Genomic DNA, 13662 nt, shown 5'->3' with positions numbered 1-13662 from the left:
CTATCTCTAAATAAGATTACTTTCTGAGTTATTGAGAGTTAGCACTTCAACTTATAAATTTTGGGGTATATAATTCAAATTGCATTACTATACATACACACACACACACACACACACACACAAAGTAGTCATTAGTCTGCTTTATAATTTTATGAATTCCAGTATGTATAGATGTATAGCCAGGGAATTTTTTGTGGTGTGGAGACCAGGAATTCCCCTTCACTGTCCTGCTAGAGATGTACTATGGGTGGAATTGTGTCCCCTCAAAAATATAAGTCAAAGTCCTAACCCCTTTACCTCAGAATGTGACCTCACTGACAAAGAAGGTTGCTGTAGATGTAATTATTAAATTGAGACGAGGTCACACAGAGGCCATGTGAAATCACAGCACAGAGAGAAGGCCGTGTGACGATGGCAGTGGAGACGGGCCGGGCTGGGCAAGCCCCAGCACACAGACTGCTGCTGGCACCAGAAGCTCAGAGAGGGGCATGGATCTGCCAACACCCTGACTTTTTACTTCTAGTTTCTAGAACTGTGAGACAATTGATGTCTGCCATTTTAAGCCACAGAGTTTGTGGTACTTTGTTATGGCAACTTTGGGGCACAGAAAAAGGATGCTACTTTGCCTTCTGGATATGATGGTTCAACTCCATCAGAATTTATAAAGAATCCTAAACACAGAAGCCAGATAGATAGACCCAGAAAAATATTGACTGTTATTAAATTGTGGCAGGATTAAAGCCATTCAACATTTGAAATTAAGAAAGCTTTACGTGTGGTGCTTGTTTTTCCATTCTTGGGATACTTCACTTATTAGAATGGGTTCCAACTCTCTCCAGGAGAACAAAAGGGACTCCATATCACCGTTATTTCTTATAGCTGAGTAATACTCCATGGTATACATATACCACAATTTACTAATTCATTCATGAATTGATGGGCATTTGGGTTGTTTCCACATCTTTGCAATTGTGAATTGTGCTGCTATAAACATTCGGGTACAGGTGTCTTTTTCATAGAATGACTTTTGTTCTTTTGGGTAGATGCCCAATAATGGAATTGCTGGATCAAATGGTAGGTCTACTTGAATCTGTTTAAGGTATCTCCATAATGCTTTATGGAACTTTCTTCCCTGTATGGCCCCCAAGCCTGGCTATAGATCCAGACCTGGACACTCAACCATTAATTTTTACTCTGTAATTAAGCTTCTTGATGTGTCAGTACATGAGACAGAGTAGGTTCGTTTCACTGCTCCACCCAAGAGCTTCAGATTCCTACACCCTGCAGGTCCTACAGACTTATCTGGATTTGCTCTAAGAAACAATCAGTGCCATATTGGTTCACTAGACTGATATGGTTAAATAATGAACAATTTTAACAGTGTGTCTGACATTTTGTTTTGGTTTATTTAATTAAGCAACTATACTTACTATCAGTGCTTCTGGAAGCACTGTGGCCTACAAGGTTATGAAGGTCCTATAATAGCACTTTGTTGGCTCAATAAAACGGTGCTACATAGTGGGTGGAGTATCATCCTGTGACCCCGAAGGAGCAGGGTGCTATTTTAGTTTATAGGTCATGTTAATATGGAACTGCCTGGCATGGGAATCTCTTATCTTGCACTCCAGAGCATGTTAATCCAGCAAGGAGAGTCTATAGCATTGTCTGTTATGTAAACCTACCGTTGATACAAAAACATAGTAGTGACAAACGTAATACTTCTGAATGACAGTCTCTGAGCTATGGGCAGAACACACCCATTCCTATAACAGAATCAGGGTTGCTGTTTCCTGTATTATATGGTTGCTTACCTTGAAGGAAATATCCCCTGCTTTCATTTTACCTTTCACAATGGAAAAAACAGAAGGGTTTCCATGACTTAGCGAATATTGTACCCATCTGTTCCCTATCGAGAAGAAAAAACAAGGGGTGAAATTTTCCAGCAAAGAGCAACTCTGCCTAAAAGAACAGAAAACTCCATGTAGCAAAAGCAATTTCAAGCAATAAAAACAAAATGAGAGGTATTAATTTGCCAGACTTCAAACTATACTACAAGTCTGTGGTTATTAAAACTGCTTGGTATTGGCACAAGTGCAGGGACACAGACCAGTGGAACAGAACAGAAAATCCAAATATAAAACCATGCTCATATAGCCATCTAATCTTTGACAAACCAGACAAAAACATATTCTGGGGAGAAGAATCCTTATTCAATAAATGGTGCTGGGAAAATTTGATAGCCACATGTAGAAGATTGAAACAGGACCCACAGCTTTCACCTCTCACAAAAATCAAATCACAGTGGATAACAGTCTTAAAACTTAGGTGCAAAACTATTAGAATTCTAGAAGAAAATGTAGAAAAGACTCTTACAGACATTGGCCTAGGCAAAGAGTTTATGAGGAAGACCCCTAAGGCAATCACAGCAACAACAAAAATAAATGAATGGGACCTGATTAAATTAAAAAGCTTCTGCACAGCCAAGGAAACAGTCACGAGAATAAACAGACAACCTACAGAGCGGGAAAAAAATTTTGCTTACTACACATCAGATAAAGGACTGATAACAAGAATCTATTTAGAACTCAGGAAAATCAGTAAGAAAAAATCAAACAACCCTATCAAAAAGTGGGCAAAGGACATGAACAGAAATTTTTCAAAAGAAGACAGAAGAATGGCTAACAAACATATGAAAAAATGCTCAACATCTCTAATCATCAGGGAAATGCAAATCAAAACCACAATGAGATATCACTTAACTCCAGTGAGAATGGCCTTTATCAAAAAGTACCAAAACAATACATGTTGGCATGGATGCAAAGCGACAGGAACACTCATACACTGCTGGTGGGACTGCAAACTAGTGCAACCCCTGTGGAAAGCATTATGGAGATACCTTAAACAAATTCAAGTAGACCTACCATTCGATCCAGCAATCCCATTATTGGGCATCTACCCAAAAGAACAAAAGTCATTCTATGAAAAAGACACCTGTACCCAAATGTTGATAGCAGCACAATTCACAATTGCAAAGATGTGGAAACAGCCCAAATGTCCATCAATTCATGAGTGGATTAGTAAAATGTGGTATATGTATACCATGGAGTATTACTCAGCTATAAGAAATAACGGTGATATAGAATCCCTTTTGTTCTCCTGGAGAGAGTTGGAACTCATTCTAATAAGTGAAGTATCCCAAGAATGGAAAACTAAGCACCACATGTACTCACCAGCAAATTGGTTGCCCTGATCATCACCTAAGTGCACATTTGGGAATAACACCAATTGGGTTTCGGACTGAGGTGGGGGTGGGGGGAGGGGATGGGAGCATACCTACATGATGAGTGCGATGCGCACTGTCTGGGGAATGGACACGCTTGAAGCTCTGACTCGGGGGGATGGGCAGGACATGGGCAATATATATAATCTGAACTTTTGTACCCCCATAATAAGCTGAAATAAAAAAACAAAACAAAAACAAAAACCCCAAAAGCTTACCTATTTGGCATGTAAAATGGGAACATATGGACACAGTAAACAGGCACTGGGAGTGCATGACACAAAGAAACCTAAGCAAAGCATAATTGCATGAGATAGTTTATATGAGTTTAACAAATGGAAGAAATTAAAACATGAAATCTTCTCTAGTCTGCTTAACTTGCATTAACTGATGAGAGAACATGATTGTCCTGTTCTAATATCTCACTTAGACCTGACTTGGCATGTACTGAATGAGAAAGAAAATGTTGCTATTGAATAGAATACTGCTTGTGGATATTTCTATTACCTATTGCTGCATAAAAAAATACTTCACAACTTAGTGGCATAAAATAGCAATTATTTATCCCTTCTTGAAAGCCAGTGGTATTAACTGTGATTATGTGGGCAGTTTTTTGGCGGCATGTGGAATTGCCAATGTCACACCTGTATTTGCGTGGAGCTGGGAGCTCAGGTGAGGACATTTCAAATCCAAGATTCATCTCTACATAGTTTCCCCACAATTCAGGAGTCTAGTCCAACTTTCTTTACAACATGGCTACTGGACCCAAGAGGGAACATTCTAAAAGACTAAGACTCGATTCACAAACACCTCTCAAGCCTCTGCTTATATCACTCTTGCTAATGTCCAATTTGCCTAAGTAGGACACATGGTTAAGTCTGGGGGCAAGGTGGGGGTGGACTACCCAAGGGCGAGGATCTGGGGAAGTGCAGCTCACTGGGGTCACCGGTGAAAACTGCATTCCCCGAGCAGAGAATCAGTGACCTGATCCTTTCTCTCAGCTTTTCTTCTTTGGGGGTGGGCTCCCTCAGTTCTGCATGGACTTAGGAAAGAGCCCAGGAAGACCTTCCTCTCTAGCAAGTGAAGAAATAGTGTCGGTACATCTGATTGTACCTTAATGTGATTTTAAATAGACAATAAATGAACTGTGTAAAAAATGCTTTCCATCTGATATGTCACTTTTGGCATTTTGAATCTTTCCCTTTCTGACTTATAGAAATTAAGGGGGGTAATTAATTATTTTATGCTGTTACAAGAAGACAGGATCTAGAGGAATCTGCCACTAGCCTCTAGAAGCTGAAAAGGGGAAGGGAATAGATTCTCTCCTAGAATGGCTGAAAGAAATCAGCCCTAAAGACACCCTGACTTTAGCCTACAAAACTGTTTTTAGACTTCTGGCCCCCAGAACTTTAAAAGAAGAAATTTGCGTTATTTTAAGCCACGGAATTTGTTGTAATTTGTTACAGCAGTAACAATCCTTTAGAAGCAATCAGCTCAAAGGTAGTCTGGACACAGGTGTAGATGTTATTGAGTTGCAAATGAACTCAAAACAATGAAGAGGTGGAAAATGTGAACCTACTTAAGAGCCAGGGAGAAACGTGCTGGGTCTGCCACAGTGTCATGACTGCCCTGGAGCAGCAGGGAGTCGAGGGAGTAACAGAGAAGTGCCGAGTGAGAACATGAAAATACCAATGAAGCAAACACAATAAAAAAAAAATATAAATTGGAGGCCTGGTGCGGTGGCTCACACCTGTAATCCTAGCACTCTGGGCCAAGGCCGAGGTGGGAGATCGCTTGCGAGTTCAAGACCAGCCTGAGCCTCAGTGAGCCCCCGTCTCTACCAAAAACAGAAAAAATTAGCAGGGTGTGGTGGCACACACCTGTAATCCCAGCTTCTGGGGGGGCGGGTGCTGAGGCAAGATCATCAGTTGAGCCCGGCTGTCCGAGGTTGCAGTGAGCTGTGATGACACCACTGCACACTGTCCCAGGAATCAGAGTGAGACCCTGTCTCAATAAATAAATAAGCATAAGCACCTGGTTATAACAGAGTGAAACTACAGAACAATAAGGATGAAGAGAGCATCTTATGAGATCGGGAGCAACACACAGGTGTCTATGAATACATGGTAATTAGGCCTGTAGCGGATTCCCCAATAGCAGCAAGAAAGATTATAGGGAAATTGCACGTATATATGTGTATATATATTCAAAAATATCATATAAAATTGTAATCAATAGTTCATACTCAACCAAATTATGATTTAAAATAAAACCACAAAAAGTCTTACCTCCTGGTTATTGATGAAAAAGTACTAATGGCAAGATGTGAACTCAAAGAAATAAAACAAAAAAACAATATTTGGTAGAGATATTGATAAAATGCATTTATAACCCTTATTACTGAATGAAAAGGAAATAACAAAATACAAAATGACTAAATTATTAAGTTAAAAGTGAATGAAAATTTACTGTAGATAAAAACAAGAGAGTTAGAAGAAACAGCAAATCAGGTGGAGTTTGTTATCTTGCTTATGAAGAGCAGAGACGGTGTACATGTCTTCAGACCTTACTAAAGGATAAAATGGACACGGAATTTTGTTTTGATAAGTAAAATTTGAAACAATTTTAGAATATGATTATTTAATGATGATCTGTGGCAATAGTTGAGCTCTCTGTGAAAACAAACTAGACATTTACCACACATCTTGTAGCAAAATAAAATCCAAATGGGTCAAATCCACTTAACTATCCGGTTAATATTTATTGAGTACCACCTGTATGCCCCACACTTCAATGTAATTGGAGACACAAGAGAGGGTTTATGCCATATGTTACAGAGTTGGAAAGAGAAATAAATGCAGGGCTATATTGCAATAGAATGTAATAAAATGACAAAATATGAAAAGATCACAGGTACATATTTTGAAGAAAAATAAATCAGCCTTAAAAGCTAAGAAGTGCTTGGGGATGTCACTTACATAAGGTATTCAGGAACATTATCTCTAGAGAGAGACATTTGGGCAGAAACCAGAGTGAGGTGATAGAAAGAATAATGAGATGACCAGGACACATTCGGGAGGAAGAGCTAGAAATGCACGAGCCCTGCGGTGGAAGTAAACTTGAAGCTGTCAGTGGAACCTGGGAGCTCAGTGTGGCAGAGCGGTGGGTGCGGAAGCCTGTGGGCGTGAGTGGGGATCAGACCATGCCCCAGATCACAGGGCGGTTGGGGGACCGTGCAGTACATCTGAAAGCAAGAGGTGGGCACTGGAGGGGCGCAGAGCAGGCCGGTGTCGTGCTGGGGGTTTTGTCTACGTGGCCGGCGAGGCTGTCGCCTTGCATGCCTCACACAGCTTCTGGTTTTATGGGCCAATCTCTGCTGAGACAAAGTCCTCAGGACTTGAAACCGTCTCCCAACGCCTTCCACACTGGTTGAATGCCAAATCGCCTTACCCTGGTCTCGGAAGAGGCTTCCAAGGCAACAAGGGCCTGGCCATAGACTTCCCTCCAGGAATGCATCCTCTGCGCGTGCTTCTCCTTTCCGAAACGTTTTCTTATTCATTGTCAGCTCGGCCATGTCTACAAGAGTCTAGTGAAGTTTTTGTCACTAAGAGTGTAACCATTCTCCCAAGGCTGGGTAGTTTCAGGAACACAACACATTTTTTCCCTTCGTTTATTGAATGAAAGAAGTTCAGTCAAGAATTCGAACTATTTACTTCTATTACACTTTGGCTTGGAACTTCCTTTTTTTTATTAGACTTTATCATAGTTGCAGAATTCTTTTCTACTTAATCTTGTTGTAAATGTTTTGGGTTTTCTTTTCTAATGCAAATCATCTCTGTCTTTGAAACGATTTTCTTGGGTTTGGATTGCCTCCTTATTAACTAGCTCAACGCCATATTTACTGACATGCTGGGTAAAGTCGCTGAACTCGGAGGTGGGGACTATTGAGGAAGAGGACGCAGGGCAGCCCCTGTCCTCACTGTGCTCCAGTCTCCGAGCAGAGGTGCACGAGGGCTGTGAGGCTGATTGCTCGCGTGGACCAGGGAGGAGAGAGAAGCGCCTGCCCTGGTCTGGGTTCCAGGAAGACTCGCCTGCCGATGCGAATGGCCAGGTGGCAAAATGGAAGCCCAGTTACGGAGCACGAAATACAGCCTGTGGAGGCAGGTAGGAAGCAGCAGCACGGGGTCGTCAGGGAATTGAAAGCAGGCTGCTGTAACTGTGCCAAAGAAAATTGTGCAGGTGGAGGGCAGAGTTCTGAGCTGGACCATTGTACCACTGAGGCAAGACACAGGATGTTGGTGGACAGAAGATATATAATTTTGTCATCTGTGAAAAGATTTGTATTTGAATATTTAAATAAATGAAATGTTTACTTTTCTAATCTATGAACATATGAAATATATGAAATACATATGAAACATATAAAAGGAATTATTGTATACATTTATTTTTATTTTTTAAAGTATTTCTATTTTTTTCAAGAAAAATTGACAGAACTGAAGATGGATATTTACTTCTAAATGCTATAATAGTGTATGTTATGGAGAAATGATGACTATGATTATTCAATCTTCCATTTGTATCCTTATACATTCATAAATTTCCGTTCTAAATAAATATCCACTGGAGAAAAGTACCAAATTAAAATAACCAGACTAGTATATATCACTAAGTGTTAAACTAACATCTAAAAAAAATTTATATTCAATCACCTTATTGCCATTAAAAATAAGATTATTAAAATAATACTAGTGTAAAATAAGTGTTTATCATTACTAAATTGTAAAATAAAATAAACTGAAATATACTTCCATAATTATAAATATATTTAGTATGTTTTTTATAATTTGCACAATATATTATGCAAATTCATGTGTGTGTATATATAAGGCATCCGAATTATACATGTATCTATGTATATACATAGAACATAGAAAAATAAGGTAGATGGATTTTATCTGATTTAAATGATCATACATAAAGATGAACTCTAATAAACAGAAGGGGCAGTGATGATATTCTCTGTGGAAGTAATTGAAATGAGTCTCCTTTGCCTTTCACGATTTCAGAGACACTGGGCAGCGTCTCTCTTCTGTGGGCTCTGACTCTCACGGCCACGGTGGAGGGTCTAATGGGTTTCACTTCACCTGTCTGTCTACAGGAGCACTGCCAAGGACTCTAGCTTGCCCCCCAGCCATATGTTTCAGTATGTCTCTATTGCTGTCGAAGCCAAACTCTGATGTGCTTCATAAATTTTTGGATGAACTTGCAGAATGTGAATTTAAAAATTAATGAGCATGGATTAACACTCTCCCTGGGCAGTCTTTGTTTATGTGCTTAACACATTAGACCTATGACCCATTCAAATCATTTTCATTGCATTATTGCAAACCTATGATCCAGACAGGTGCAGTGCAATTGGATAATGCACCATAATAAATAACACCATTGTCCTAGCAGCTTCATTTCACCAGTCTGAAATGCATGAAGCTGTGGGACTATGCAGAGATAGAGGCTTACCACATTTTCTCAGTGGAAATTAAAGTATACCATCAAATTTAAAAACTATGTTGAAAGTGATTACAAAATACAGAAGATACACTTTAATATTTCAAAAATAATACAACAAACTGAAACTAGGCAGAAAGAGTAAACATATTTTGTAAATGGGATGTAGATATAACATCTCATATTTTTTCTTGGTGTTTAGGGGCTGAGAGGAAGAAGGAAAAACACCCAGAGTAAGAACATTTGGAATTGGACACATAGCTGGACACCTTAAAAAATGCTTCAGCACAAAGTGAGTGTGGAATAGTCATCAGGCACAAGCCAAAGGATTGGCCAACTGCACGAGCTATTATCTAAATCTTACAAAAGAAAGCTAAAGCCAGAACTGTCTGTTTTTTAATTTATTTATTTCAGAATATTATAGGGTTACAAATGTTGACGTTACATAAATTGCTGGTTATTCTTTGACATGTCTATTTCCAAGATATTTGTATAAGTTCACACTTTCAAGAACTACTGGGAATTGTAGTTTACTTGAATTTTAACAATATCATCTTTCAAGATCCCTGAGAATTTATTCGTGCTCATACTTGTGATAGAAATAAAAAATGGATAATCACAGTCACAGAACAATGAGTAAGAAAATAATGCCCAGTGAACCGGATTCTCTATGAAATGATTTATTTATTTATTTATTTATTTTTTTTTTGCTTGGAATGCCTTTCTTTTTTTTTTTTTTCTTTCTTTTCTTTCTTTTTTTTCTTTTTTTCTTTTTTTTCCTTTCTTTCTTTTTTTTCTTTCTTTCTTTTTTCTTTCTTTCTTTCTTTCTCTTTTTTCCTTCCTTTTTTTTCTTTCTTTCTTTTTTTTCTTTCTATTTTTTTTATTTCAGCTCATTATGGGGGTACAAAAGTTCAGGTTATATATATATTGCCCATGCCCCCTTATCCCCCCGAGTCAGAGCTTCAAGTGTGTCCATTCCCTAGACAGTGCACATCGCACTCATCATGTAGGTATGCACCCATCCCCTCCCCCCACCCCCATCCCGATCTCATCTATGAAATGATTTATGTCAACACCCTTGATCATATTCTGTTCAACATTTTCACCCAATCACAGATAGCATGGATGGCATGCTTATCTAATTGTAGGAGTTCCAACTGGCATGTAGTTAAACTTAAAATATCTAAACAGTGTGTAATGGTGTTCACAGCAAGCAAGCTTTGATTTTTAAACAGAATGCACCCCTCAAACTAAATAAAAACAAGCACTACTCAACACTAAATACTGTCCACGTTTCATAAGCAGCAAATATGCAGCTGTGTGAAAAGGACTAATCAGGCAACTGAAACTATCTGGGCAATTATTTGCTCTTTGCTTAGATAATTCTTTGATCTTATGTTGCATTAATTGTACTCCAGATTTAAGAACAGAGTGATAATGATCCATTTATTACAAGGCTCCTGGGTGAGAAGGTTGAAGAAGACAATCAGTGCTGTTAAAGCACATATCCAATGCCCTAATCACAAGTGCATGCCATGCACTCTCTCATTCTAAAACCTTCTAGTTACTGCTTCCTATACTTATTCCTCAAACTCCTCTTTATTGTTAGAACATGTTGTTTCTAGGTTTGTATTTGCTCTGTGTTATTGACAGGATTGGTCTAGCCTACTGACCCTGGAGCATGATCTTTAAATAAGTCACATTTGTACTGTTGTTAACTTGTGAAGGTTTTGTAAATGAACATTTCTACCTGAAAAATTAGACACTTGAAATTAAGGCTTGTGTATAGGACTGCTTCTTTTCCTTCATGTATCTCTTCATGTGTAAGGCACTCTATGTATGAATGTTCAGTTCTGAGCTATCTATTATATTTTAAGATACCATGAAGAAAACATAATTTTCATCTTAATTTTTCTTGGAAGATATCAATTTTCCAAATGCTTAGCTGAATATCAAAACATGAAATTTCCTTTAATAAGCAACATAAAATAATTGCTTTCTAGTTTGGGTATAAAATAGAACATCAAAGTTGCTAATAATTCTTTTTTTCTTTATGGATAAATGCAGGTAGAAAAATGTGTTCATTTTCTATTGTCTAATAACAAATTAGTACAGCGTCAGTGGGGTACAACTCCCATTGATTACCTGGAAGTTTCCGTGAATCAAAAATCCAGGCACAGGGTGGCAACACTTTCTGCTCAGGGTTTCACAAATTTGAAACCAAGGTGTCTCTTCTCTCATCTGGAGTTTTTAGTCCTCTTTCAGGCTCATTTGGGTTATTGGAAAATTTGTTTCTTGTAGCTGCAGTAATGAGATCCCTGTTTTCTTGCTGACAGGTGGGGCCCACTCTCAACCCCCAGAGGCTGCCCAGGTTCTACCCCTGTGGCATTCTCAGAATGTGGTAGCTTATTTCTTGAAAACCAACAAGAATCTCTGTTCAGTCTTCTAAAATGGAGTATTATATTAATATAAAAGGAGTGACTATCTCATCTCCTTTGTCTCATAATGTAAACTCATCAAAATGACTATCCCATTATTTTCAAGGTCTTGCTCATACTCAGAGGGAAAGGCACATATACCAGTGACCAGAATCTCAGTGACCATGTTGGAAATCTGCCTACACAAGAAGAAATATATACACTTTGCTTGAAGACCCCCATTCTTTCTGACAGTTTAGAGACTCTGTCTTTAATTCATTCATACGTTTATTCATTCCTCCAGTAAAGACTTGAAAGTGCCCGGGTGGTACTGCACTGCAGTTCTGTGCTAAGCACCTGCAGTCAGCGCGGACTCCAAGTCACAGTCCCCAAGAGACTGCCGTCACTCAGATGCCACATTTGGGCTACACATTTGGTTCTGATCTACTGGCTACACATTTGGGCATTTCCACAATCCCTTCATGTTTGATAACTTGCTAGAGTGACTGACAGCACTCTGGAAAGCACTGTATCTATGATTACAGTTTCATTTTAAAGGACAGAAATCAGGACCAGACGAATGAAGAGACACATAGGCAAAGCCTGGGAAGATCCCAGACGCAGAGCTCTCAAGTCCTGTTCCCTGTCAGCCTTCCAATGCATCAGCATGTACATGAGCCAGAGAGCTCAGCAATGTGGCTTTTCACGGGGTTTCCTTACCTAGGTGGACTTGGTCGAATCACTGGCCATGGGATGTAACTGACCTCAATCCCAGCTCCCCTCCCTTGACTGGAGGTTGGGCTAATTCCATGTAGCTGGGATCCTCCACCCTGCAGTCACATGATCAGTTCCTCTGGTGTGACCAGACTCCATTCTGAGTCATCGCTGTACATAAACTCAGGCGTGGGCCACAGGCCTACCAAGAATAACAAAGACATGCCTATCACCTAGAAAATCCCTAGGGTGTAGAAACTCCTTCTAAGAAACCCAGGACAAAGACCAGAAAAATTTTTTATTATACAACAGGCTCTTATGTGCCTGTGGTGAACATGTTAGACAGAGGTTTTGTCCTTCCAAGGGTAACAACTAGTGAAAGAATTAAAAAAAAATTAAAAACATATTTAAAAAGTGAAATAGAGGATAGAAAAAAAGGAAACTATGAAAAACTATTTGATCTCGGCTCGAAGATTGCAGATTTGAAAGCAGCCAGGCAGCTTGCATCTGAAATCACCTCCAAAGGAGCATCTCTGTATGACTTGCTGGGCAAGGAGGTAGAGTTGAGGGAAATGAGAACAGAAGCCATTGGCAGACCTCTGGAAATAAATGAGACTGAAAAAGTGATGCGAGTTGCAATCAAAGAGATTTTGGTGCAGGTTCAGAAGACCAAAGACCTGCTCAATAATGTGGCCTCTGATGAAGCTAATTTAGAAGGTAAAATTGAGAAGAGAAAATTAGAACTGGAAAGAAATCGGAAGCGACTACAGACTCTGCAGAGTGTCAGGCCAGCCTTTATGGATGAGTATGAGAAGATTGAAGAAGAATTGCAGAAGCAGTATGACATTTATCTAGAGAAATTTCGAAATTTGACTTACCTGGAACAACAACTTGAGGAGCATCACAGGATGGAGCAAGAGAGGTTTGAGGAGGCTGAAAATACTCTCCGTCTGATGCAGAACAAGCTAAAGGAAGAAGAAAAGTGACTGCTCAAGAGTGGAAGTAACGATGGCTCAGACATAGACATCCAGGATGATGATGAATCCGACAGTGAATTGGAAGAGAGGCGGCTGTCCAAGCCGCGGACAGCCATGGAAGTACTCATGCAAGGGAGACCCGGCAAATGAGTCATGGGCACAATGCAAGGCGGAGACTCCGATGATGATCATGACTCAGAGGACAGTAAAATTGACATGGAAGACGATGAGGAAGACGATGATGATTTAGAAGATGAGAGCATTATGCTCTCACCAGCTAAGCCCAGTCGAAGAGTCCGGAAACCTGAACCCCTGGATGAGAGTGACAATGACTTCTGACCCTCTGGCCAGGGGACCCATGCAGATTAAAACCCTCAGATTTGTAGGTAAATGGGAAAAAAGAAGGTTACGAAGGTAACATATATTTTGTTCACTCAGCCAGATGGACTCATTGTTACTGAAGCAATACTTATTTCTGCTTTGGCCTCCTATGTTTATTTCCCATGAAGCTTAAATAAGAACCAAAGCAAAAAAAAAAAAAAAAAAAAAAAAATAACCTCTCCAAGAGGATAGAAAAAGTCTTCCTTGAGAAGTGGTATGAAAGTTAAGGTTAAAGGGAGACAGATAGTAAGAGAGAACATGGTAAAAGTAAAGTTTTTCAGGAAAGAAATTACCATGTAAGAAGTTTCCATACAAAATAAAGCATGAACCAAGAGGGGAAATGAAGCACTAGTATCCATTAGAAACATAGTTTGCAGGTGGGGGG

At 39.4% G+C, this 13662-nt stretch overlaps 1 pseudogene; it reads left to right on the top strand.

Annotated features, from left to right (window-relative positions):
* Positions 1 to 12412: 12412 nt before the first annotated feature.
* Positions 12413 to 13368, top strand: LOC138377325 (clusterin-associated protein 1 pseudogene; annotated as a pseudogene).
* Positions 13369 to 13662: the final 294 nt, after the last annotated feature.

This window comes from Eulemur rufifrons, chromosome 29 (genome assembly GCF_041146395.1).
Source record: "Eulemur rufifrons isolate Redbay chromosome 29, OSU_ERuf_1, whole genome shotgun sequence".
NCBI classification, from domain to species: Eukaryota; Metazoa; Chordata; class Mammalia; order Primates; family Lemuridae; genus Eulemur; species Eulemur rufifrons.
This window is presented reverse-complemented; position numbering and strand designations above follow the sequence as displayed.